Source organism: Pan troglodytes, chromosome 22 (assembly GCF_028858775.2).
Source record: "Pan troglodytes isolate AG18354 chromosome 22, NHGRI_mPanTro3-v2.0_pri, whole genome shotgun sequence".
Classification (NCBI taxonomy): Eukaryota; Metazoa; Chordata; class Mammalia; order Primates; family Hominidae; genus Pan; species Pan troglodytes.
In genome coordinates, this window is record NC_072420.2 from 29,385,851 (window position 1) to 29,412,794 (window position 26,944).

The 26,944-nt window shown below is 38.1% G+C and overlaps 1 protein-coding gene across 3 annotated transcripts in view; it reads right to left on the reverse strand.

Annotated features, from left to right (window-relative positions):
• The window catches only part of N6AMT1 (N-6 adenine-specific DNA methyltransferase 1), a 305,712-nt gene that overhangs the window by 25,884 nt on the left and 252,884 nt on the right, over positions 1-26,944 (reverse strand). For 2 of the 3 annotated variants that reach the window (XR_001712444.4, XR_010154394.1), the window contains one exon: positions 23,432-23,523. The exons of the other annotated variant lie outside the window; for it this stretch is intronic. The gene's annotated coding sequence lies outside the window, so the exon portion shown is untranslated. The remainder of the gene's footprint in view (positions 1-23,431; positions 23,524-26,944) is intronic. 3 annotated transcript variants of the gene reach the window in all.

Below are 26,944 nucleotides of genomic sequence, written 5' to 3' on the forward strand. Positions count from 1 at the left end.
TCACCTTCTGACAGCTCTCTCTCTCTCTCTCTCTCTCTCTCTCTCCGTAATTTATTCATTTAGGATTGCTCTTTCTTTCTAGTATGTAAGCCCCAAGGAGCAAGGAGATTTTCCATTCACTACTGTTTTTCTAGTTCCAAGAACTGAAGCTAGCACAGACTATTAAGTACTCAACACAGACTGTATTTGTTGAATGAATGAGTGAATGAATGAATGAATGTCTGAAAAGCAACGGAAAGTGTTACATAACATCATTTTGTAATCAGCAGACTCACCATTAAACCCAGCCCTTGGACACATCCTGTTATAACCTTGTCTGGAAGCAGCAAGTGTAAGGACCGAGAAACAGCTGCCCAATAGAGCACTGTCCTCCTAGTGAATTATGCAATGCTTCAACCATTTAATTCATTGTACATTGTCATCAGATAATGGCTTGTACAAGCCTAATTTCCTCAGGGGGAAGAATTTCAGCTTCCTAAACAAGAAAAACCTTTAATTATCTATTCATTTAACTATGAAGGAAAAAAGGACTATTTCTGCATTTTTTTTCTTCTTGGAAAACTGGGCTTCGTTGGTTGTCTTTGATAACTTAAACATATGGACTGTGTTTTTAAAATTACTTTATTATATTCATTTTTACATGTATTTATGGAGCACCTACAATGTGTTTATTTATTTATTTAGTCATAAAAATGGTTATTAAATATCTGATATGTGCCTAGGGATGTGCTACTCAGTAAAACTGACATACTTATTTTACTGGGTTTCAATGTTCATTACAATAAAAAATATATTTAATAAATAAATAAATAACTGGGACTTTAGAATTGTTGTATTCTACATTTTGTGCATATTAATCCTGGAAGTGAACAATGGTTCACCACATGCCATTCAAAGACTATGCCTCCAGAAATCCACTAGGACATCTCTGATGCTCCCATGTTGTTTTCACTATGAATGCACAATTGTAACTGCAGCCTGAAAAGTGCACAGAAATCACAAGCTATATAGCCTTCAGGAAAGAAGGTCTAGGTCACAGTATGAAGATCTGTGTCACATTAGAAGGCAAGACTCCTGAGCCAATAGAGGGCAAAAGGAATCTTGCATGTGCAGTGGAAATGATAGATAACAGTTTTAGCATTGGGACCAACCTTGGGGGCAGGAATGATTAGAGCTTATCTCACTAACCCTCCAGCCACCATATTGAGGTAGCCACAGCTGGATGGAATGAACTTCATGCAGTGCATCTGAGCAATCAACAAGAGGAGTGGCCTGCTAAAGACACCCAGTGCTTCTCCTAGACCTCCTTATATCCCTTTTGCCATTTCTGTACTTTGCTGCCTATTTTCTTCCAATGGCCAGCACCTGACACTCGTCTTAGGACAACTGCCCTCAGGGGTCCCTGAAGACCACTTGCCTGCAGCCATCATGGAAATCCACGATGGTGAATTCTCATCTCAAGGAGGAAAGCCCAGCTCCTTGGCCTCCAGTGGGGACACACTGAGGCTTAACCCACACACCAGAGTACCCTTGCAGAATCAGGCTGACACTATCCTCAACAACTCATTAGCTTCATCCCCATCCCTGCCCTGCTTCTTCAGCCTTCTTATAAATTTCTCTTGGGAAAACTTCCCTAATAAATCATTTGCCACTAATACTAATCTCAAAGATCACTTCTGGAGAACCCAATCTAGGTCACCCTCTTAGTCTCATTTTCAGGCATTGCCCATAGAGCCCCCCTTTTCTTATTCTATGGTGACATAGTGAATTCATAGGCAATCCCTTAGTGACATTTAGCAAGTGACAATATTGCTTTCCAGGAGGCAGCCCATAGAGTTTAACTCTTCCACAATATTATTTTACTGAGGATATATATAGATAAATAGATACAAACTCTCTCTATAGAGAGTTTAACTCTTCCACAGTATTATTTTACTGAGGATATATATATGTGTGTGTGTGTGTGTGTATGTTTTAGGTTGCAAGGGGAAAGTAACATAAAACCTTTGAATGCTCTAGAATACTGTTTTTGCATTTCCTTCTTAATTCTTATATGACTACAACCCCAAGAAGGTTTTCTTTTCCTGGGTTGCTTTCTGAAGGAGCTCATCCTGCTACAACATCACTCCCACAATGTGTTTAGTTTCGGCAGCTCAGTTGGAGTCTGCCTTGCAATAAATGAACTTTCACTCTCAGCTCATATATGGGGTGACAGCAGTGTTGTCTTCAATTGTCTTTATGACAGGGCTCTGGTTCCTACCTGGTTGATTCCAGAGTGCATGTCTACCCAGAAGTTGGTGGCGAGCCACGCAGGTGGCCTGCCTGAACTCTTGAATGCAGCAAGCTCTGCGTACTCATCTGGTCCAGGCAGGCCAACTGCTATAGGGAGAGGTGAACACAGTCCTTAGAATTAAAGGATTCTGTGGCTGGAAGATCTTGCAAGTCATCCTGGTTCAATCCCTACTTTCTGATGAGAAAATTGAGGCTCCTCATTGTCACACAATGTTTTGGTGCAAGATCTGAGATCAGAATCGGTGTTTAGACCTTCAGTCTACCCTGCTTCATATAGAACTGGATTTTGTCTTTTTCCTTTAAAAGAGGGCCCTTTAAGGTGGGGAACGTCACATACCAGGGCCTCTCAGGGAGTGAGGGGCTGGGGGAGGGATAGCATTAGGAGAAATACCTAATGCAAATGACAAGTTGATAGGTGCCGCAAACCAACATGGCACATGTATACCTATGTATCAAACCTGCACATTGTGCACATGTACCCTAGAACTTAAAAGTATAATAAAAAAAGAAAAGAGGGCCCTTCAAATTTCTGCCTGTCACAGGAGTAGTTTGTACCATTCCCTATATGAGAAAGACAGATGGGAATTTTCCAGGTGAGTAACAAGTTTGACTTTTCATTCAGCAAATGTCTAGAGTGGGTGAAGATAGAAATGTCTATTTTATTCCACATTGACCAGTAAATGACCTGCTGTACAAACTTCTCAGCAATTCTCCTCATTTTGCAGATGAGAAAATAGAAGTTCTGTAAGTTGTAATGACTTAACCTGAGACCATATGATAAAGAATATTTTCAGGGTGCAAACCCCAGTGTCTCTATTGTCAAAGCTTGCACTCCACATACCACTCTTGCCTCTCCAAAGCCTCACACCATTTGCTTTTTAGCTTGGCACAGATCTTACTAAAATGTCTTTGCCCACTTTCCTGCTTTGGTAATACAGTGGAGTGGTCAGAGTTGAAGTCTTCTTTGATGCATTGGGACCATGTTGTGCCACAGACAATTGTTCTTGGGCATGAATTTTTCTTGTACAGGTCCGTGCATGTAACTACCTTAAGGAGACAGGATTGTCCTAAATCTGCACTGACCACGTCCTTGAATATTGTTTTCCTCCTGATTTTAGGCATGTATCATGTAGGATTGATCCACATGTGGATGCACTTATGTCAACAAAAAGCATGCATAATTTCAAACATTCAGGCCTTGGTCTGCTCTTGCTCATAGCACCTCCACACAGCCAAGGCAGAATTCCCATTTGGGAACCAGAAGCTTTGCAAAGGAACTCCATTGGCATGTATTAGAATGATGGTTGTTTTGACAGACCCAAGACTTCACTGAGCTCAACTGCACACAGATATTAATGCTGAGTTTCAAATATATTGAAAGCGGAAGAAGAACAGATTGTTCCTCTGTGTAGTGGTTTCGTTCTGAAGAACTCTCTTTGAAGTCAAGGAAATGGATGCCTGCAACAGATAGAGAGTGCAGTGGAGAATGGCATTCATGTGTCACTCTTAAATACTTTCAACTTGGCTATTTTTAAGTCAAATGTCTTCAAATATGTCAAAAGCACTTGTTCTAAATTAAGAATAAAGGCCATGGCAAGTTGTGACTTTTTTTTTTTAACTAAGTCAGTTTTTTAGCTCTTTAAACATGACTGAATCCATATGGAAACTTTTGTTCAATATGAAAACCATATTTTTCCATCTTCCTGAATGGCCAGTCCAAATTTCCTCATGCTTAAATATTTTAACATATATACAGATATGTAAACACATTGAATGTAAATATGTATATGTGTATCTGTGTGAGTTAATCCATGTATCGTGTGTTTATGTGTGTATATGTGTATATCAAGTATAGAAAGTGTTCATTTTAAGGCCAGTTTTGATTGAAAAATTTAATATACTTTATTAGTAAGTGCCATAACTAGGATGTTTCTATTTCAATGTCAAAATACAGCAACAATAAAATTATAACAATTATGTTCCATTGAAGGTATCCATGATATTTGGACAAAAAAATTGCTTTCTTGACCTGTTAGTGACTTTCTCAGTACAGTAAATTATTTTTGGCCAATATGTTAAAGTAAAATTTTCATAACAACACACACACACACACACACACATACACTCACACAACCTGTTGCAGGATAATAAAAAGAGAAACTGCAGACCCGAGAAAGTAGTGTTGGAAGTACCAGTTGGAATATCCAAAAATTCACAAATCAAAGACAAATTTTTAGTCGTAACAGTATAGAGAGATAGTACTGTAACATGGCGGGCAATCCAAGCCCCAAGCATTCAAAATTCATTTTGGGCAGGATTTCTAAAAATGGGAAACAAAACAAAACAAAACAAAAACGCCAGGGAGCCTTAAAAGGTAGTTCTCTAAGTTACCAAAATCGTATTGTTCTCCAGAATATATCATTACAACTAAAACAGTGTTGTACATGCAGACCCATCCAAATTATGTTTGCCCATGAGCTCCATAAAGAAGCCAAATATGTGTGACTCTGTTGCCCTGCAACAGGCATCTCCTGACTCCTCTGGCTGGTCATCTCACTCCCATTATTACTCTTCAGTAGAAAATAACTTTGGGGTAACAAGGAAGGCAGGATAAAATACACAAATAAACTTGGTAGAAGCATTTAAAAAATGGGAAAAAACTGTGTTGAGGTAAAAGACAAAGCTGATGATGTCCTAAATGGAGGCATTTTTATTAACTCATGGTCTGTATTCAGTAACAGTTTCATTTATTTATTCATTCATTTATTTCAAGCTATGCATTGAGCAACGTCTCAATGTGCCAAGCAATATGCACAGTGGTTACAGTGATAAATAAGACAGAAAAGGCTTCTGCCTCAATAAAGTTTACAGTTTAATGGCAAAGGCAGGCAAAGATGAAAGAAGTAAAATTGTTATAATTATGTTCCATTAAAAGTATCTATGATATTTGGACAAAGAAATTGCTATCTTAACCTATTAGTGATTTTCTCAGTGAAATAAATTATTTTTGGCCAACTTGCTAAAGTGAAATTTTTACTGGGGAAAGTATGACATATTTATTGAACAGCAAGAAATTCTGACCAGAATTCAGTGACCAAAGAAACACATATCAATGAGTAGGATAAGGAGAGATTATGGAGGCTTGCAAGAGGTATTCAAATTGGATTACGGGTGGAGGCTTAGTCAATTTTTAATATGAATGATATGGTAAAAACATTGTTTGAGGGCCGGGTGCAGTGGTTCATGCCTGTAATCCTAGAACTTTTGGAGGCCAAAGCGGGTGGATTGCCTGAGCTCAGGAGTTCGTGACCAGCCTGGGCAACATGGTGCAACCCCGTCTCTACTAAAATACAAAAAATTAGCCAGGCATGGTGGCATGCACCTGTAGTCCCAGCTACTTGGGAGGCTGAGGCAAGAGACTTGCGTGAACCTGAGAGTCAGAGGTTGCAGTGAGCCAAGATCGTGCCACTGCACTCCAGCCTGGGCAATACAGCGAGACTCCATCTCAAAAAAATAATTATTAAATAATACATACATCAATAAATAAATAAATAAAATGTTGTTGAGGAAAACTGGCGTCATCATTGCAGGCAGAGAAGAGATCAACTAGGTTTCTGACATCCAAGATTAGGCTATGTTCACCCAATCCGTGCAAATATATGACTCTACTCCTTCACTCTAGCCAACAGGTTTAAACTTACTTTTTTCTTCTTTGTCTGCCTTTGCGATTAAACTGTAAACTTCATGGAGGCAGAAGCTCTTTCTGTCTTATTTATTACCATAACCACTATGCACATTACCTGGCACATTGAGAAGTTGCTCAATACATAGCTTGAAATAAATGAACGAATAAGTGAATGAAGCTATTACACAATATAGACCATGAGATAATAAAGGTTTAAATTAAGATTATGGATACGAAAAGAGAGGAAGAAATATTGCAAACATTGAAAATTAGATTAGCATGATTTTATATAGAAGATGCAAGAGGGGCTGATACAAAGATATTAACAGTTTGCATCTGTACAGACCTTGATAATTTACATAGTATTTTCACAAATGACTTAACAATTTTGAACAACTTTGCCCCATGTTTTCCATCCCAAACAAACAAAATTATGTTGACGATATTGAGGAAATCCAAGACTTGAGCTGCAGGACCATTTGGAGGGATATGTTAAGTTCAGTTGTAGTCACACTGAATTTGAAAATAAGGCAGAATGTTGAAATGAAAATATCTAGTATTAAATTGAAAATATGGAACACTGACATGAAAGAACAGTTCTGGAGATACAAACTGATTGTCTTTCAGGGCTGAAAAAGCAAGGAGACACTTTCAACCAAAACCCAAGTCAGTTTAATAATATGTTTTCATTCTCCAATTTTGAAATTTTCACTTTAGGGTATCAATTGCATTTTTTAATTTGTATATTCAAGTAAACTAAAAACTCCTATTAGCTTCAAGGCTAATACATTTTCAACTTCAAAAAAAAAAAAGAAATGCGATACCAGAAAAAATGGCTGATAGGAGGTAGGACTAAATTGCAGCTCCCACTCAGATGGACAGAGCAGCATATGGAGACCCACTTCATGAACTTTTGCTCCAAGAACTACTGAGGAACATAACAGGAAACCCAAGAGAATCCACAGACCCTTTGAAGGAGGTGGATGGCTATTGCAGGCTCTGTGAGACAGCTGAGGAACTGTGAGTTGGCTTGCTTTCTCAGCTGGGAGGCTTGTAGCCTTGAGTAAGTTCTCAGCCATGCTCGCCGGCTGCCTGGAAATAAATTCAATGCTATTGGCAGGGCACAGTGGGAGTGACACTGGCCTTCTGGGCTGTGGACTGCATGGGAGCTGGGTGAGGCCTGTGGCTGCCAGGTTTCCCCCACTTTAATGATGACCTGGGTGACTCAACAGAGGCAGCCATCATCCCCCGGGAAACATAATTCCATTGGCCTGAGAACCACACCCCCATCCCTCACAGCAGCCACAGCAAGCCCTGCCCAAGGAGAGTCTGAGCTCAGAAATGCCTAAACCTGCTCCCACCTGAAAGTCCTCCCTACCCGCTCTGGTCGTCAAAGACAAAGGACATAATCTCTTGGGAGCTCTATGGCCCCACCCACCACCTGTTCCTTCCTCTACTACCACAGCTGATGCACTCTTGAAAGCACCACCTCCTGGCTGGAAGCCAACCAGCACACGTAACAAAAATACAACCAAGAACCCTCACAGAGTCCACTTCACTCCCCTGCTACCTCCATGGGAGCAGAAGCTAGTATCCATGACTAGGAGACCTGAAGATGGGTCACATCACAGGACTCTTTGCCAACACTCCCCAGTACCAGCTCGGAGCACAGTAGCTCTTCTGGGTGGTTAGATCCAAAAAAGAAACAACAATCACTGCAGTTCAGTTCTCAGGAAGCCCACCCCTAGGGGAAAGAGGAGAGCACCACATCAAGGGAGCACCCTGTGGGAAAAAGAAACTGAACAGCAGCCCTTGAGTCCCAGATCTTCACTCTGACATAGTCTACCCAAATGAGAAGGAACCAGAAAAACGGTTCTGGTAACACAACAAAACAAGGTTCTTTAACATCCCCAAAAGATCACACTAGCTCACCAGCAATGGATCTAAACCAAGAAGAAACCTCTGAATTGCCAGAAAAAAAAAAAAAAACCAGAAGGTTGACTATTAAGCCAATCAAGGAGGCACCAGAGAAAGGTGAAGTCCAACTTAAAGAAAAAAAAAAATATGATATAGGATATGAATGGAAAAATCTCCAGTGAAACAGATAGCATAAATAAAAAACAATCACACTTTCTGGAAATCAAGGACACACTTAGAGAAATGTAAAATGCACTGGAAAGTCTCAGCAATAGAATAGAACAAGGAGAAGAAAGAATTTCAGAGCTCAAAGACAGGGCTTTTGAATTAACTCAATCTGACAAAGACAAAAAATTTTTTTAAAGAACAAAGCCTCCAAGAAGTTTCAGATTATGCTAAATGACCAAAACTAAGAATAATTGGTGTTCCTGAGGGAGAAGAGAAATCTGAAGGTGTGGAAAACATATTTGAGGGAATCATCCAGGAAAACTTCCCCAGCCTTACTGGCGATCTAGACATCCAAATACAAAAAGCTCAAAGAACACCTGGTAAATTCATCACAAAGAGACCATCACCTAGGCACATGGTCATCAGGTTATTTACAGTCAAGACAAAGGAAAGAATCTTAAGAGCTGTGAGGCAAAAGCATCAGATAACCTATAAAGAAAACCCTGTCCGATTAACAGCAGATTTCACAGCAGAAACTCTACGGGTTAGAAGGGATTGGGGTTCTATTTTTAGCTTCCTTAAACAAAACAATTATTAGCCAAGAATTTTGTATCCAGAAAAACTAAATTTTGTAAATGAAGGACAGACAGTCTTTTTCAGACAAACAAATGCTGAGAAAATTTCCCACTACCAAGCCAGCACTATAAGAACTGCTAAAAGGAGCTCTAAATCTTCAAACGAATCCTTGACATACACCAAAATAGAACCTCCCAAAAGCAAAAATTTCACAGGACCTACAAAACAATACAATGAAAAAAAAATAAGATATTCAGGCAACAAATAGCATGATAATTAGAATAGTATGTCACATCTTAATACTAATGTTGAATGTAAATGGCCTAAATGCTTCATTTAAAAGATGCAGAATGGCACAATGGATAAGGATTCACCAACAAAGTGTCATCAAGAGACTCACCTGACACATAAGGACTCACACAAACTTAAGGTAAAGATATAGAAAAAAATATTCCATGCAAATGGACACCAAAAGAGAGCAGAAGTAGCTATTCTTGTATCAGGCAAAACAAACTTTAAAGCAACAGCAGTTAAAAAAGACAAAGAGAGACATTACATAATGATAAACGGACTAGTCCAACAGAAAAATATCACAATTCTAAATATATATACACCTAACACTGGAGCTCCCAAAGTTATAAACAATTACTACTAGGCCTAAGAAATGAGATAGGCAGCCACACAATAATAGTGTGGGAATTTAATACTCCACTGACAGCACTAGACAGGTCATCAAGATGGAAGTTCAAAAAAGAAACAATGAATTTAAACTATACCCTACAACAAAAATGGACTTAACAGATATTTACAGAACATTCTACCCAACAATTGCAGAATTTACATTCTATCCATCAGTATATGGAACATTCCCCAAGATAGACCATATGATAGGCCACAAAACAAATCTCAACAAATTTAAGAAAATCAAAACTATAGCAAGTACTCTCTCAAACCAAAGCGGAATAAAATTGGAAATCAACTCCAAAAGGAACTCTCAAAATAATGCAAATACGTGGAAATTAAATAACTTGTTCCTGAATGATCATTGGGTCAATGATGAAATCAAGGTAGAATTTAAAATATTCTTTGAACTGAATGACAGTAGTGACATAACCTATCAAAACCTCTTGGATACTGCAACCGATATTACAACTGATACCACAGAAATACAAAAGATCATTCAAGGCTACTATGGACATGTTTACATGCATGAACTAGAAAACCTAGAGGAGATAGATAAATTCCTGGAAATATACAACCATTCAAGAGTAAACCAAAAATAAATAGAGACTCTGAACAGACCAACAACAAGCAGCAAGACTGAAACAGTAATTTAAAATTACCATTTTAAATGGGAGCAGCTCACACCTGTAATCCCAGGAGCAGCTCACACCTGTAATCCCAGCACTTTGGGAGGCCGAGGCAGATGGATCACTTGAGGTCAGGAGTTCAAGACCAGCCTGGCCAACATGGCAAAACCTCATCTCTGCTAAAAATACAAAAATTAGCTGTGCATGGTGGTGGGCACCTGTAGTCCCAGCTACTCAGAATGCTGGGGAAGGGGAATCGCTTGAACCCAGGAGGGAAGCAGAGGTTGCAGTGAGTGAAGATCGTGCCACTGCACTCCAGTCTGGGAGACAGAGAGAGACACCATCTCAAAAAAAAAAAAAAAAAAAAAAAGTTACCAACAAAAAAATTTCAGGACAGACGAATTCACAGCTAAATGCTATCAGACATTCAATTCAAAGAAGAATTGGTACCAATCTTATTGACACTATTCCAAAAGATAGTGATAGAGGGAATCCTCCCTAAATCATGCTATGAAGCCAGTAACACCCTAACACCAAAACCAGGAAAGGGCATAACAAGAAAAGGAAACTACAGACCAATATCCCTGATGAACATAGATGCAAAAATCCTCAAAAAAAAAAAAAATCTAGCTAGCCAGATCCAACAGCATATCAAAAAGATAATCCACCATGATCAAATGGATTTCATAGCAGGAATGCAGGAATAGTTTAACATCTGCAAGTCAATATATGTTATATACCACACAAACAGAATTTAAAACAAAAATCACATGATCATGTCAATAGATGCAAAAAAAAAGCATTTGACAAAATCCAACATCCCTTTATGATTAAAACTTTCAGCAAGATTGGCATACAAGGGACATACCTTAAGGTAATAAACGCCATCTATGACAAACCCACAGCCAACATTACACTGAATGGGAAAAAGTTGAAAGCATTCTCCCTGAGAACTGGAACAAGGCAAGGATGCCCACTTTCACCACTTCTATTCAACACAGCACCAGAAGTCCTAGCCAGAGCAATCAGACAAGAGAAAGAAATAAAGGGCTTCCAAATAAGTAAAAAGGAAGTCAACCTGTCACTGTTTGCTGATGATGACTGTTTACCTAGAAACCCCTAAAACCCCTCCAGAAAGCTCCCAGAACTAATAAAAGAATTCAGCAAAGTTTTCATATACAAAATTAAAGTATACAAATTAGTAGCTCTTCTATATGCCAACAGCAACCAAGCTGAGAATCAAATTAAGAATTCAACCCCTTTTACAATAGCTGCAAAAATAAAAAATAAAAAATAAAATACTTCGTAATATACTTAATCAAGGAAGTGAAAGACGTCTACAGGGAAAACTATGAACACTGCTGAAAGACATCATAGATGACACAAACATATAGAAACATATCCCATGCTCATAGATGGGTAGAATCAATATTGTGAAAATGACCATACTGCCAAAAGCAATCTACAAATTTAATGCAATTCAAATGCCCATCAATTAACGAGTGGATGAAGAAATGTGATGGATAGATAGATGATAGATAGATAGATAGACAGATCTACAGATAGATAGATACCTAAATATATATATATTATATACAAAATGAGTGCAAGCTATGTGACTGTACATAATATGTATCTGTATGTATATATAGCACAGAAACCACAGAGTGGCTTGTATACTGGTGGACCTGAAGTGGTACACATGATCGGGGTGACTTCCAGCAAATTTTGACTCTGGAATCAAGAACTTCTATATTTGCTGATACCTCCCTCCATAATGTAACTGTGACTGTACATAGCTTGCACTCATTTTAGCCAGCAGCAAAAAGCTTAGTCAAAATAAAGAAACTTTTCAAAGTTCAAAGAGAAAAATTAATTAAATAAAATAAAATAGGATACCATCAGAATTCCCATACTATAGATGGGGAAACCATGATATAGAGAGATTAAATAACTTTTTCAAATTACCCACCAGCAAAAGTATTTGCCTTGTCTTCTCAGGATCCTCACTATTATGGTAGCCTTCTCTCCTTTCTTTCTGCATATTCTTTTTTTTTTTTTTTTGCCCTTAACCAAAACCAGGACCTATCTAACAATATAATTAATTCACTAAAAAGAATCAGACCAAGTCATTTAGCTTAATGTGTCACATTTCCAAGATAGCATTTGTATTAAAGACCTTAAGTGTTTTAAAAGAAAAAAAAAGAAATGGAGTTAAACATGTAAGCAATGTCCTCAAATCTAAGTTGCAGTACTCCTACACTGATGAAGCTTGCTGACTAGGACTTACATTTCCATTGTAAAGCATCAGTATAAAAGTGCACTTTCTTCAGGGAAAAAGATACCCATGACTTTCTCCCAGGGGTCAAGTGCAGTGCTATGTTTTCTTCACTGTGGGAATATTTTCTAGAAGCAGCAACAAATCAATGCCTGTCTCTTGCATACACATTATGAGGCCCTATTGCAGCAATGCATGTCAATTTGAATAAAGTTTATAATTCCTTTCCCTCTCTTTTTCTCCCCCATCTCCATCCAGGAATTGAATTTATAATCATGGTGCAATATACAAAACTTTCTAACCATGGTAGGTAATTGACTGAGAAAAGATGAATTATACATAGTTTACAAAATTAGAACTATCTAAGATGTCTGTTCTTATCTGTGAACATATATATCCTTTACACTAGACTGATATTCTTATAATCTGGTGGGTTTTTTTTTTAAGTTTCTACGGTAGGGCTTTTAAATTTTTCTTCAACTCTTCACTATGGAGCATAATGTTAGTTAGGATTACTTTTTATAATTCACTCTACTGGTTTTCATACATTAAAAAAAAAAACATATTGAAACCTGCCCATCAGACATTTTGCAATTTAACAAAACTTTGAAATAAAAAGCTTTCCAGAAGTTTTCAGAGTGAAAAATATGATCAAATAGTGTAAGCCAAAGCCAAGATTTCAACTTGAGACTTCGCCATTTTCTTGGGCTCTACCGCTATTAAGAAAAACATGGTAGGCAATTTGTAAAACTAAATGACATTTTTTGGAAGAAAAAGTCCTTATATAAATTAGATTACAGTGACATTTTGCTGACATACGAACCACTAGAATATGGAATTTAATAGATGACATCTGACTCAAATCCTATCCAAGAAGTTTGTTACCGGAAGTAGCACAAATGCCTCCACATGGCATATGGCACAGGCTCACCTAGAGAATTCGCTAACACAGCAGCCTCTAAGGACAGCACAAAAGTGGTTCTCTTTTGAGTTTCAAAACCCTTCAGAGCATTGAGTGATATTTTTCAATCTTGTAAGCATTGCTTTTTCGGTGAGGCCTTTTCCCACTCTATATAAAATTCCATAACCCCTTCCTAATCTCTGAACGTTTCTCTGGAATGCATGGTTCAGAATGCCTCCTCTTGTCTACAGGGACAGAATTTCTTAACTGCAAAGTAGGAATGTCCCAGCATGGTGAGATACAAGGGTGATATGGGTGGCTTCTCCCTTTCCTCATTTATTAATAAAACTGACTCTCTTATTTGTCTGCAAATAAGGGAAGAATTTAATTTCCCACTGCATTCAAATGATTCTTAGAAAGATCTGTAGTTCATGACCCTGAATGAAGCAGGAAGACGCAGGGAGTAAGATGCTGGAAGGAAGAAAGGAATAAGAAAGAAATACATTCTTCGGGGTTTTACTAGGGTCATCTCTCTCTTTCCCATTTCCTTTCCTCCCTCCTTCCCCTTTTCCCCCTCCTCTTCCTTCTCTTCCTTCTTCTTTCTCTCTCTCTCTCTCTCTTCCCCACAAACCCCCACCTCCGAGAATGAGAATGAGATTAGACCACAGGACCAGCAGAGAGGACTGTTGAGTCACAGAGCTGGAGTCATAAGCACACCAGCATGAGGACCAAAAAGTCAGGAAGGAACTGAGCTTTCAGATTCTGCTCATTACAATAAATTCTTGCCAAAAAAATAAAAATAAAAAGTGTAGATTTTATTTCCCTTCTGGTTATTTCAAAACCAGGAGGAGGGGCACTTTTCTTTGGTCCCTTGTTTAAATCTTGTACTGGAAAACCCAAAGTGAAATCACTAGAACTACAGTCCGTATGGTATGGAATGCCATGTTTGTCTGCCTTCCACAAGGCTAGAATTTTATTTGTTAATGCATTATAATTAGGTTCAAAATGGAAAGGCTTAACGATTGCTTTCATATTTTTAATGCTAGATGTTATACAGGAACTAGTGCAGTGATCTCCAGAGTGGGGTAGATAAATCACACGAAGTCTAAGAGAGCCCACTGAGGTATGAAAACAAGTCAAAAGTTATGCTGATTTTTATAACAAGAAGAAAAAATAATCATAACTAATATTTAAAGTACAAACAATGGCATCTTCACTAGGTCCATGTATCAAGTGCCACTCATCATGTTTAGTACATGGGGTCTCCAGAAAGAACATTTTGTAATAAACAGGGGTTGACAGTGGAAGCTTCAGTCACTGATCACTTTCAGCTTGCAGATCAAATTGTCTAGACATAATTTCTCTAATCCTCAAAAAGTAGCTTTAAAAGATTTTTCAAGGCTTAAGATAGTGCTAATAATATAAGCAACAAGGAAATGTAGAACTAACTCTTCTGCTTTGGGGAGAGGTTCTTCGCTAATCACATCATGAGATTTTGAAAAACAATGGCAATTTTCATCAGATATGACAAGAAGTCTTGCCATTGAAACAATAAAAAAATTATTGGAAATATGGACTTATATCCAGCAGTATTGAGAATGAACCATGCCTAAAATGTATGAGGTAAAGATAATTTTTAAAAATTAGTCTTGTTTCAAAAGTTATGAATTTTTATGTAAAGTCTTATTCTAAGAAAATATTAGATTTTTAAGAAACTGTAGTTTTTTAAATTCTATTATCTGCAAAATTCTCTCTAAAACTTCCCTGATACATGAAAAATTCCTGTGCTGAAATGCTAGCCTATGCCATTGTAGGAAAAGCTCAAAATTATCAGAAAATTCTTCTTTTAACAAGTTGGATACTGTGTTCTGGTAATTTGTTTTTCTATTTCCTAGTCATTTAAATATTTTCCAGATTGAATATTGCCAGTTCCTATCCTATAAGTACCATTTGTATACCCTTTGCTATTCTAGTTTCTCATTTGTGGATGGATTCCAGTTTCTCTCTCTCCAACTCAAAAAACTCAACACATCACTCAGGATTGGATCTAATCATCGTGGCAGGCAATCAAATAATTGTCATTCTTGCTCAGTTACTTCACCAGTATTAAATAAGAAACCATCAGGTACCAAGCACTTTTTAAGGCACTGAGGCACAGTGATACAAAGTATATAAAGTCTTGCTATGATAGAGCTTAGGCTCCAGTGAGCTGGCCACAGACAATTAGTTGGTAAGGGAAAAAAATAAATAAATAAACAAGAAAAATAAGACTTAGACATAGGAGCCAGACAGTGAAGTACAACAAGGCAATAGGTCAGAGAGCGAATTGGTGGCTAATTTGAATTGGGTGGTCTGGAATAGCCTTGCTGAGGAAGGTTACATGTATATGAAGATCTAGAAGAACCTTCCACACAGAGGCACAGCCAGTGCCAAGGCCCTAAGATAGGAGGCAGTTTAGCATTGAGAAACTGAAGCACATCTGGCAGGGCTGGAGTAGAGGGAGGCAGGGAGAACAGTTCAAAATGAGACTGGAGACGCAAACAAGGACCAAATAATGAAAGACCTTGCATGACATGCTAAGAATATGTTATTTTGTGCTGATTTCATACTGAAGACCCTTAATGGTGTCAGTATCAAATCTCTCACTGCTTCCCTTTCACACCTCATAAGTACTTACTGCTAATCAGCCAACCATTGCTGTAAGCTCTCAGACTGCCACCTCTAGTCACAATACTACGAGTTCTCTCAGCTCTACAAAGCATTGGCCATTGCCACATGGAGAGATGCATATAAAAGTTGTCTCTTCACAATCCAAACAATCTGCTGATTCTTGCTACCTTAGCAGCTCATGATATGGCACTTCGTGTTCAGTGCCTGGACAAAATAATATTTCTAAAGGTCATAAATTAAAATTGTAAGCTATTCCTGGAAACAGCAAAATAAGAATGCTTGATTCATCTCTAATATTGTGGTATTTGGTATTCTTGACTGCCTTTTTTTTTTTTTTAAGACAGAGTCTCATTCCCATCACCCAGGCTGGATTGCAGTGGCATGATCATGGCTTACTGCAGCCTCAACTTCCTAGGCTCAGGTGGCCTCCCACCATACCCTCCTGAGTAGCTGGGACTACAGGCATATGCCATCAAGCCTGGCTAATTTTTGTACTGTTTGTAAAGATGGAGTTTCACTATGTTGCCCAGGCTGGTCTCAAACCCCTGGGCACAAGTGATCCTCTTACCTCGAACTCCCAAAGGGCTGAGGTTACAGGTGTGAGCCACCACGCCCAGCCTTGGCTGTTTTAAAGATTAAAAGAATAACAAGACAAATAGAATCAAGAGCTATCAAAATTAGGATAAGAATTTAAAATTAATAATATGAGTGGTACAATAAGCATATTTAAATTACTTCTCCTTGAAATGCGACTTAAGAATTTCAAATCCCTCATAGCTTCTTCCTCTGTGACCTTACTTTTCAAAGTAAAATGTTCAGGTTTTCATGACTTACAACTGTATATTCACAAAAACAAATATGTTTTTTTGCTTGAACTTACAAAAGGAATTTTCTGGCCTATTTTCTTGTAATTACCGTGCACTTAATCTTTGATTAATGGCTTATATGTTGACACATAGTTCATAGTTTATTTTACACTTCTAAATCATTCTCTACTATAAATAAAAGATTTGTGTCAAAACTACACTTGGACATTTTATTTTGAATTGATTATTAAAGCAAAGCTAAGTCCACTAGTAAAATATTGTTGAATCACAGGTGAACCTCATTTAACTGTATATTTTGGATTGATCTCCTTCTTCTTAAAAATTACTATGTAAATTGACATTGTAGAAAAACAATTAGAAACAGATTTATAATCTGTCAATGATCCTATACAACACTCTCCTATAACTCATCCTTGCACACATGAACACATATCCTAAGGTACTTTTACTTTTTGACAGTACATTGGCACACAGCTCACTCAATACTAATGATCACTTTTTACACTTATTAGTGTGACTGTGGAAAATTAACATTCAAGTTTATATATAATAATAAACTAACTTTTGATGGAGTATTCCATGTACATTGGTCGTTATGAACTGAATTGTGTCTACTAAAAAAATTCATGTAAAGTCCAACCCCTGGTACCTCACCGTATGACTGTATTTGGAGAGAGGGTCTTTACAAAAGCTATGAAGTTAAAATTAGGTCACTAGGGTAGGCCTTAACTTAATATGATTGGTGTACTTATAAGAAGAGGAAGTTTAGACACTGACATGTACAGAGGGAAGATAATATGAAGACACAGGGAGAAGACGGCCATCTACATGCCAAGGAGAGAAGCCTGGAGTGGATTCTTCCCTCGCAGCCCTCAGAAGGAAACAATCTAGTCAATATCTGGATTTTGAACTCCTAGCATTCAGAGCTTGGAGAAGATACATGACTATTGTTACGGCAACCCTAGCAAACTAATACACTGGCTTATAACAAAGAGTCTGCAAAAATCAGAGACAGCTCATATAATTTTGTGCCTTAAGAGAAGTTATTTTCTGGCAATATATCTTTAAGAGAACATGAAGTAAATACCATAAGGTGACATAAAGGCTTTGAAATAACAAATTAAAGCCAAAGCAAATTTACTGCCTTTTTGTAAATGGGATTTACTTTCACCAAATCTCATGGTCCTATAAAAGATGACATTTGTGAAGCATTCATTTTACCACCCATTGGCACTTCTCACAAAGATACTAAAATAAACTGGTAAAAGAGCTCTTAGTCTTTTGTAGGCATTGGCTACCATTAAAATCTTCATTTTATTTCTGCTCTTCTGTAACATACCTTCTTTTAGAGTCCTTTAAAAAAGTTGTTTGGAGAGACTGCATTTTTATTACAAAAGGACTGAAAAGAAGAACTATTGATTCAGTGCTTTCCTTTCTTCTCCATTGTCAACAATAATTGATGTTCCTATTGAAGTGATATGGTTTTAATTTGGGTTTGGGTTGCTAAGGACTAAGGATAGCATGCAAATCAATAGAAGATTAAGGAACTATTGTTCCCACAAACCATAATCTGAGATAAACACCACATGACTTCGTAAATCTAAGGAAATGTCTCTTAAAACTCTAACGCCAGGAGATTTTGGGCTGACATGATGGGATTTTCTAAATATACAATCATGTCATCTGCAAACAGAAACAATTTGACTTCCACTCATGCTATTTGAATACCCTTTATTTATTTCTCTTGCCTGATTTCCCTGGCCAGAACTTCCAATACTATGTTGAATAGGAGTGGTGAGAGAGGACATTCAAATTTTGCATGCCAACTTGATCGTGGTGGATAAGCTTTTTGACGTGCTGCTGGATTCGGTTTGCCAGTATTTTACTGAGGATTTTCGCATCGATGTTCATCAGGGATATCGGCCTGAAATTTTCTTTTTTTGTTGTGTCTCTGCCAGATTTTAGTAACAGGATGATGCAGTCTCACAAAATGAGTTAGGGAGGAGTCCCGCTTTTTCTATTTTTTGGAATAGTTTCAGAAGGAATGGTACCAGCTCCTCTTTGGACCTCTGGTAGAATTTGGCTGTGAATCCGTCTGGTCCTGGGCTTTTTTTGGTTGGTAGGCTATTAATTACTGCCTCAATTTTAGAACTTGTTATTGGTCTATTCAGGGATTTGACTTCTTCCTGGTTTAGTCTTGGAGGGTGTATGTGTCCAGGAATTTATCCATTTCCTCTAGATTTTCTAGTTTATTTGTGTAGAGGTTTTTATAGTATTCTCTAATGGTAATTTGTATTTCTGTGGGATCAGTGGTGATATTCCCTTTATCATTTTTTATTGTGCCTATGTGATTCTTCTTTCTTTTTTTTTTTTTTTTTTTTTTTTTTTTGAGACAGAGTCTCACTCTGCCACCCATGCTAGAGAGCAGTGGTGTAATCGGGGCTCACTGCAACCTCCACCTCCTGTGTGCAAGCGATTCTCCTGCCTCAGCCTCCCAAGTAGCTGGGACTACAGGCACATGCCACCACACCCAGCTTATTTTTGTATTTTTAGTAGAGACAGGGTTTCACCATGTTGGCCAGGATAGTTTTGATCTCTTGACCTCATGATCTGCCCGCCTCGGCCTCCCAAAGTGCTGGGATACAGGCATGAGCCACCGCACCTGGCCCTCTTTTCTTCTTTAGTAGTCTGGCTAGTGGTCTATCTAGTTGGTTAATCTTTTCAAAAAACCAGCTCCTGGAATCATTGATTTTTTTTTTTGAAGAATTTTTTGTGTGTCTATCTTAGTTATTTCTTGTCTTCTGCTAGCTTTTGAATTTGTTTTCTCTTGCTTCTCTAGTTCTTTTCATTGTAATGTTAGGGTGTCGATTTTAGATCTTTCCCTCTTTCTCCTGTAGGCATTTAGTGCTATAAATTTCCCTCTAAACACTGTGTTAGCTGTGTCCCAGAGATTCTGGTACATTATGTCTTTGTTCTCATTGGTTTCAAAAAACTTATTTATTTCTGCCTTAATTTCATTATTTACCCAGTAGTCATCCAGGAGCAGGTTGTTCAGTTTCCATGTAGTTGTGTGGTTTTCAGTGAGTTTCTTAATCCTGAGTTCTAATTTAAATCTGGGTGCTCCTATATTGGATGCATATATATTTAGGACAGTTATCTCCTCTTGTTGCTGTTTCACGCGTCCGTGTGAAGAGACCACCAAACAGGCTTTGTGTGAGCAACATGGCTGATTATTTCACCTGGGTGCAGGTGGGCTGAGTCCAAAAAAGTAGTCAGCAAAGGGTGGTGGGATTATCATTGGTTCTTATAGGTGTTGGGATAGGCAGTGGAATTAAGAGCAATGTTTTGGGGGCAGGGGGTGGATCTCACAAAGTACATTCTCAAGGGTGGGGAGAATTACAAAGAACCTTCTTAAGGGTGGGAGAGATTACAAAGTACATTGATCAGTTAGGTTGGGGCAGAAATAAATCAGAATGGTGGAATGTCATCAGTTAAGGCTGTTTTCACTTTTTTTGTGGATCTTCAGTTGCTTCGTCAGAATAGCGATCATTAAAAAGTGAGGAAACAACAGATGCTGGAGAGGATGTGGAGAAATGGGAACGCTTTTACACTGTTGGTGGGAGTACAAATTAGTTCAACCATTGCGGAAGACAGTGTGACAATTCCTCAAGGATCTAAAACCAGAAATATCATTTCGCCCAGCAATCCCATTACTGGGTGTATACCCAAAGGATTACAAACCATTCTACTACAAAGACACATGCACATATATGTTTATTACAGCACTGTTCACAATAGCAAAGACTTGGAACCAACCCAAATGCCCATCAGTGATGGACTGGATAAAGAAAATATAGCACATATACACCATGGAATATTATGTAGCCATAAAAAAGGATGAGTTCATGTCCTTTGAGGGACATGGATGAAGCTGGAAACCATCATTCTCAGCAAATTCACACAGGAACAGAAAACCAAACACCGCTCATGAGTGGGAGTTGAACAGTGAGAACACATGGACACAGGGAGGGGAACATCACACACTGGGGCCTGTCGGAGGGCTAGGGGGCTAGGAGAGGGATAGCATTACGAGAAATACCTAATGTATATGACGGGTTGATGGTGCAGCAAACCACCATGGCATGTGTATACCTATGTAACAAACCTGCACATTCTGCACATGTATCCCAGAACTTAAAGTATTAAAAAAAAACTCATATGCCAATTTGCAGTGTCAAGCAAATGCCAGCAGTTTCAGACTCATGAGTAAGGAAAAACTAGAAGGCTGTAAAACTGAGAAAGAAGTTATTGTCTTATCAGCAAAACAATTTTAATGTGTGTTCTGTTAGCTGTATAAACTGGAATGTACGAGCCATTTTTCAAAAAGAAACAAAGAACAACAAAGTTCATTTCTAGTCTTTGTAATACCAGAAGCACAGAGAAAAAATTACATTCAGATTTTGTCCAGAATTTTAGAGAAAGTTTATGCTCACATCCACTATGGGAATTTTGAATGCTAAAGCAAAGTAGCCTCTCCTCTCCATTGAGAAGTCCCATCAGCCTATCCATAAAATTGGTAATTAGACACAGTCCTAAGTCAATCACTTCTCTCCATAATACATACGAAGTGACATTCTTCTATTCCTATCTAAAACAAAGGTTAAGAGAATGAGGATAAAAACAGAGTTGTGGGTTCTGTTTGCTGCTGTCATCGAAGGGGAATATTCACCTAGTCAGAAGAGGGTGGCAGCGGTGGAATTTAGGGCATGATGACACCCACAGTCATGTGTCTGGTCCCATCACTGTCCTAAGACAATAGTCTGTTTTGTATCAGGCTCAAGTCAAGTGACTATGATTATTTGGGATCTAGAGACTCTAGAGAAGGACCCTGGAAAGATCTGAGAAGAATATCAAGTTCCTGGCTTAATGGGCTGGAATATGGAACCAGGCACAGACAGGACTAGGAACACTAATCAGGAACCCAAGGCAGAAAGCCAGATCACCAGCTGAACAAACAAGGTAGTCTGTCTACACCTGAGGCACTCACACTTACTCATGATTCTGAGCAACTACACCAAGCACCAAAGAGGTCAGCTGCAGACCTAGGCCTAGGCTAGGCTTCTCCTGTATTAAGCAGAATGAGCTAATAGATGTCAAGGCTCAGCCAAACTAGGGATGAAAGGCAGAGTGTAAGACTTTTGTCTGGTAGGTGAATAGCTATATTTGCATTTATGCTACTTTGGTTTACTATTAGAACAGGCCTCGGCCTTTTTACAAATCCTCCGCCTTTTACAAATTGCTAAGTCATGCACCCAACTTACTGAAATCAACTGAGGAAAAGTCACATTATCACTGAGCTCTGCCCATAGGCCAGTAGAAAATGATAAAAGGAGAGATTAGATGCAAAGACAAACAGGTACATTTTTGCAGAGCTGTCTTGTTTCAAGAATAAAGTTATTTTAGGAGAAGGATTATTCAAAAATTTTCTATAAAGAAAAAAGCTAGCTATTGCAAAAGATACTTATGGAACTTATATTAAAATAAGCCCAGTAATCAAAACATACTTTTAGAAGATTCTTGAAAATATTACAACATGTAGGAACCCTAACACAATCCAGTCTAATCCTTTCATTTTGCTTATGAGAAAACTAAAGTTCAAAGAGATTATTTTTGGTGGCTCATGCCTGGAATCCCAGCACTTCGGGAGGCCAAGGGGGTGGATCACTTGACATCAGGAGTTCGAGACCAGCCTGACCAACATGGTGAAACCCCCGTCTCTACTAAAAGTACAAAAACATGGTGGTGCATGCCTGTAATCTCAGCTACTCCAGAGGCTGAGGCACAAGAATCACTTGAATCCAGGAGGTGGAGGTTGCAGTAAGCTGGGACCCGGGGCCATGCCACTGCACTCCAGCCTAGGCCACAGAGCAAGACTCCCTCTAAAAAAACATAAAAATTAAAAAATTAAAAAAACAGAGATTATTTCTATTACCTTATTTGGCAAGGTAGTCTGTAGATTAAGGTAGACAGGGAATGATACCAGATGGAAATATGGATCTACACGAGAAAATGAAGATCACCAGAAATGTAACAACAAGGATGAATATATTTATTGAAAATATCCTGTAAAAGAAAGGATTTAAAAAATCATTCTAAGATAAACAAAAGCTGAAAGAATTTGTCAGCATCAATCTGCACTAGAAGAAATGCTAAAGGCTATTCTCCAAGCTGTAGGAAAAAAATGATATCAAATAGAAACTGAAATATACCAGGATTGAAACCCACAGGAAACAGTAAATAACAAATACATTTTTATTGTTGTTCTTATAATTTCCTTAAAAGACAACTATTTAAAGAAAAAAAAGCATTAAATGGTGGACTTTTTATGTTATATGTAAAAGATGGCACAAAGGATGGGTGGAGTAGAAAATAGAATTAAACTATTATATGGTTATTGCAATGAGAAGTGTATTAAGTGTAGTTATAGTAAGTGTAAGTGTTAACTAGGAACTATGAAGTGTGAAGTAGTAAACTTTGATAAGTTTTAGGGCTAGAACAACTACTAAATATTAATTAAAAAGAAGTTTAACTAAGAAGTCAATAGAGCAAATAAAATAAATCCTAAAACAAATTAGTTAATTCATTGTTAAGAAAATGATATGGCAAGCACAGATTGGGAGCAAATATTTGAAATACATATATTCAAAAAGAGCCTATATTACAATACATAAAGAACTCTTACAAGTCAATAATAATAAGACAAACAATGCAATAAAGAAAAGACACGCCACACACAGTGGCTCATACCTGTAATCCCAATGCTTTGGGAGGCCAGGGTGAGAGGATCGCTTAAGACCAGGTGTTTCACACAGCCTAAGCAACACATCCAGGCCCCATCTCTACATAAACAATAACATAAAATAAGTTAAAAATTTTTTTTAAAGGGCAAAAAACTTGAACAAGCGAAAAAAGAAATACAAGTAGCCAACAAGTACATGAAAAGATGCTCAAGGTCACTAATAATCAGAGAAATGCAAATTAAAATTGCAATGAGACACTACTTCAAACCCACTCACATACTTATATGACCCAACAATTCTGCTCCTAAGTATTTAATTAAAAAAATAAAAATTTATATTCGCAGAAACATTTTTACATGAATGTCTACAGCAGTTTTATTCATAAGAGCTAAAAACTACAAGCAATCCAAATGTACATTAACAGCTGAATGAATATGCCAATTGTGGCATATTCATTCAATAAAATACTGGTCAGCAATAAAAAGGAACAAATACTGAAATGTGCAACAACATGAATCAATTTCAGTGACATTACATTGAACAAAAGAAGCCAAGCACAAAAGAACATACGTAGTATGATTCCGTATATATGAGATTCTAGAACAGGTAACATTAATCTATAAGGATAGAGATCAGAGCAGTGCACTGCAAAGAGGCATGAGAGAAATTTCTGGGGTTATGGAAATGTTACCTGTTTTGATCAGGACGGTGGTTACACAAGGGCATACATTTGTCAAAACTTACTGAACACTGAAAATGGGTGCATTTTCTATCACATAAATTATGCTTTGATGAATCTGATTTAAAATAAAATTAAAATGTGCTCTGAGCAAAATATTGACAGTAACAGTTCTTGTCCATGCTCCAACAATAACCATCTGTTTCATTTTAGCCTCCCCACGTTTCAATATCCTGATGAGTAAGATGAAGTAGTTGAAATGAATTATTTGTAAGCTCTCTTCCATTTGAACTGTTTCCAATGCTAAAATTAACATAAGTCAGGTACCATCCATAAACTTTCTATACCTAGTGTTATTCATGTACCTTATATGTATAAAGATTTGTGTATATAGTGAGGCAGGAGAATAGGATCTGGAGGCAGGGAACCTAAGGCCAATTCACATTGACTTCCTAGAACTAAATCAAAAGGAAAACCCGAAGTTACCACACCTAAGTAACAAAAGGACCAGAGGCTACTTTCTTTGCAACCTCCCTGCCCTTTTCCTGCCTGGCAGATGGAAAATTGAAAGTACCACTGATTGGTTGCTTTCCACAACCAATCAGACATTTGCATAGGGTGTAGCCTTTGTAACATCACTTAAGTCTCTGACTGGTTGCTTTCCACAACCAATCAGACTGATTGCTGGCCACTACTTCATTTGCATGGGGACTACACCAAGTGTCCAATGGGAAACCTCTAGAGGGTATTTAAACCCCAGAAAATTCTGTAACAGGGATCTTGAGACCCTATGCTCTGCCCACTCCAACCCTCAGGAGTGTACTTTCATTTTCAATAAATCTCTGCTTTTGTTGCTTCATTCTTTCCTTGCTTTGTGCATTTTGTCCAGTTCCTTATTCAAAAGCCAAGAACCTGGGTACCCTCCACCAGTAACAATAGCATATGTATCTACACAGATATACACATATGTATGTATACAATACATACATTTATATATAGTATAAGCTTCCTTTTTATTTGACATGCTAACTTAATAGTATTGATATTTTAAAATATCAAAAATATGGTGTTTTTATTTTATAAAGACTGGATATGGTTTTAATTGATCTTTGCAACCACTATGAGTTAAGAATTGCTTGTTTTGACTGCATTATTATAAATAAGGCCAACTTTAGTTTCTGTGATATTCTTTGGAGTTCAGATTAGATCACAGGTTCTGCAAAGGTTTTCTTTTTTTTGAGACAGAGTTTCACTCTTGTTGCCCAGGCTGGAGTGCAATGGCACGATCTCGGCTCACTGCAATCTCTGCCTCCTGGGTTCAAGTGATTCTCCTGCCTCAGCCTCCCAAGCTAGCTGGAATTACAGGTGCCTGCCACCATACCCAGCTAATTTTTGTATTTTTTAGTAAAGACAGGGTTTCACCATGTTGGCCAGGCTAGTCTCAAACTCCCAACCTCAGGTGATTGGCCCACCTTGGCCTCCCAAAGTGTTGGGATTACAGGCGTGAGCCACCGCGCCCAGCCTGCAAAAGTTTTCTTGAACAGTCCTACTGTTTAGAACAAGTGAGCGTCACGTGCTGCCATTGGCTTTTGCAGAATCACAAGAAGCATTTAGCACCCTGCATCCATGTGCTCTGGCATTAACTGTGTTCACACACATCCCTGGTCATAATTTCCTGAGCTTGCAGTATTAGAGCATCAGAATGAAATAAATCCCAAAATATTAGTTAAAGTAGGGATTCTTGAACTTACCTGTTCATAAGAATCACCTGCTCGCACCCCCAACAGACCAAGTGAGTGAAAATTCCTGGGAAGGCTTGGGATCTACATTTTTTAAGTACAGCCCTTCCTCATCCCTCCCCATACACAAGGACTTTTAAGATCAGGCAAATCTGGGAAACACAGGCATAATGTGAGAAACCATAGAATTTACCCCAGAGTCTTGGCAGGTCTCTTCTCAAAGACATTTGATGCATTTAGTGTGCTTGGATTTGGATTACCTCTTTCTCTAAAGTCTCACTGGTAATTAGAGAGGAGGAGGTGGGTGGCAAATTATAACCAGACAGCCAGATTCTGAAGCCAAGGGAGACAGTGCTGTGGTGTTGTCTCCAGTTATAAATAAGTGGGCCTAGGTTTAGCGTGATCACGCAATCACCTCGACATCGAGCAGATATTCCAACCCAGATCCTACACATCAAAATAAATCATGGCATTTTTCATCCAAAATAGCCAGAATGTGCACTTCCAAAGCAAAGGCCCTAATATAAACAAATGCTCATGTAGACATTGGGTATGTATCTGACAGCCAAATATTGGAGCTATGCAGAGCAGCTAGAAGAGTGGACCGCAGGCAGGGTGGCAAGTCCAGAAGACAGCTCACTTAAAACATCATTTTTAAAATGTACATTCTTAAGGCCTTAAAGACAAGACTCAAATCTGATCCAGGAATAACTGTAGCTGCCATCTCTAATTTAAAAGGCAGGTGATAATCTCATTTTCCAGCCCTCCTGTCATGTGAAGGTTGTTTATCTTTCCATAGAGACATAACCTACCAGTATCCAGGTTTCTGCAGGGGCCTGGAAGGCATATACAGTGGCTGCATAAACCAGATCAGGGGATCGAAGGACAAGCTTAGTCCACTGGTCCAGAGGGAATCAGTACAGCTTAGTCTTCTCAAAACCCCCTTTGCTCAGTTTCTTTTTTTTTTTTTTTGATATATTATTTTATTTAACTTTCAAAAAGATTTTATTAAAGTAACAGGATTTGAGAGTCATAACTGCACACAATTTGTGAGTATGAGTATTACAATTTGCAATCAAGTATATCTGACTCCAAATCCTAT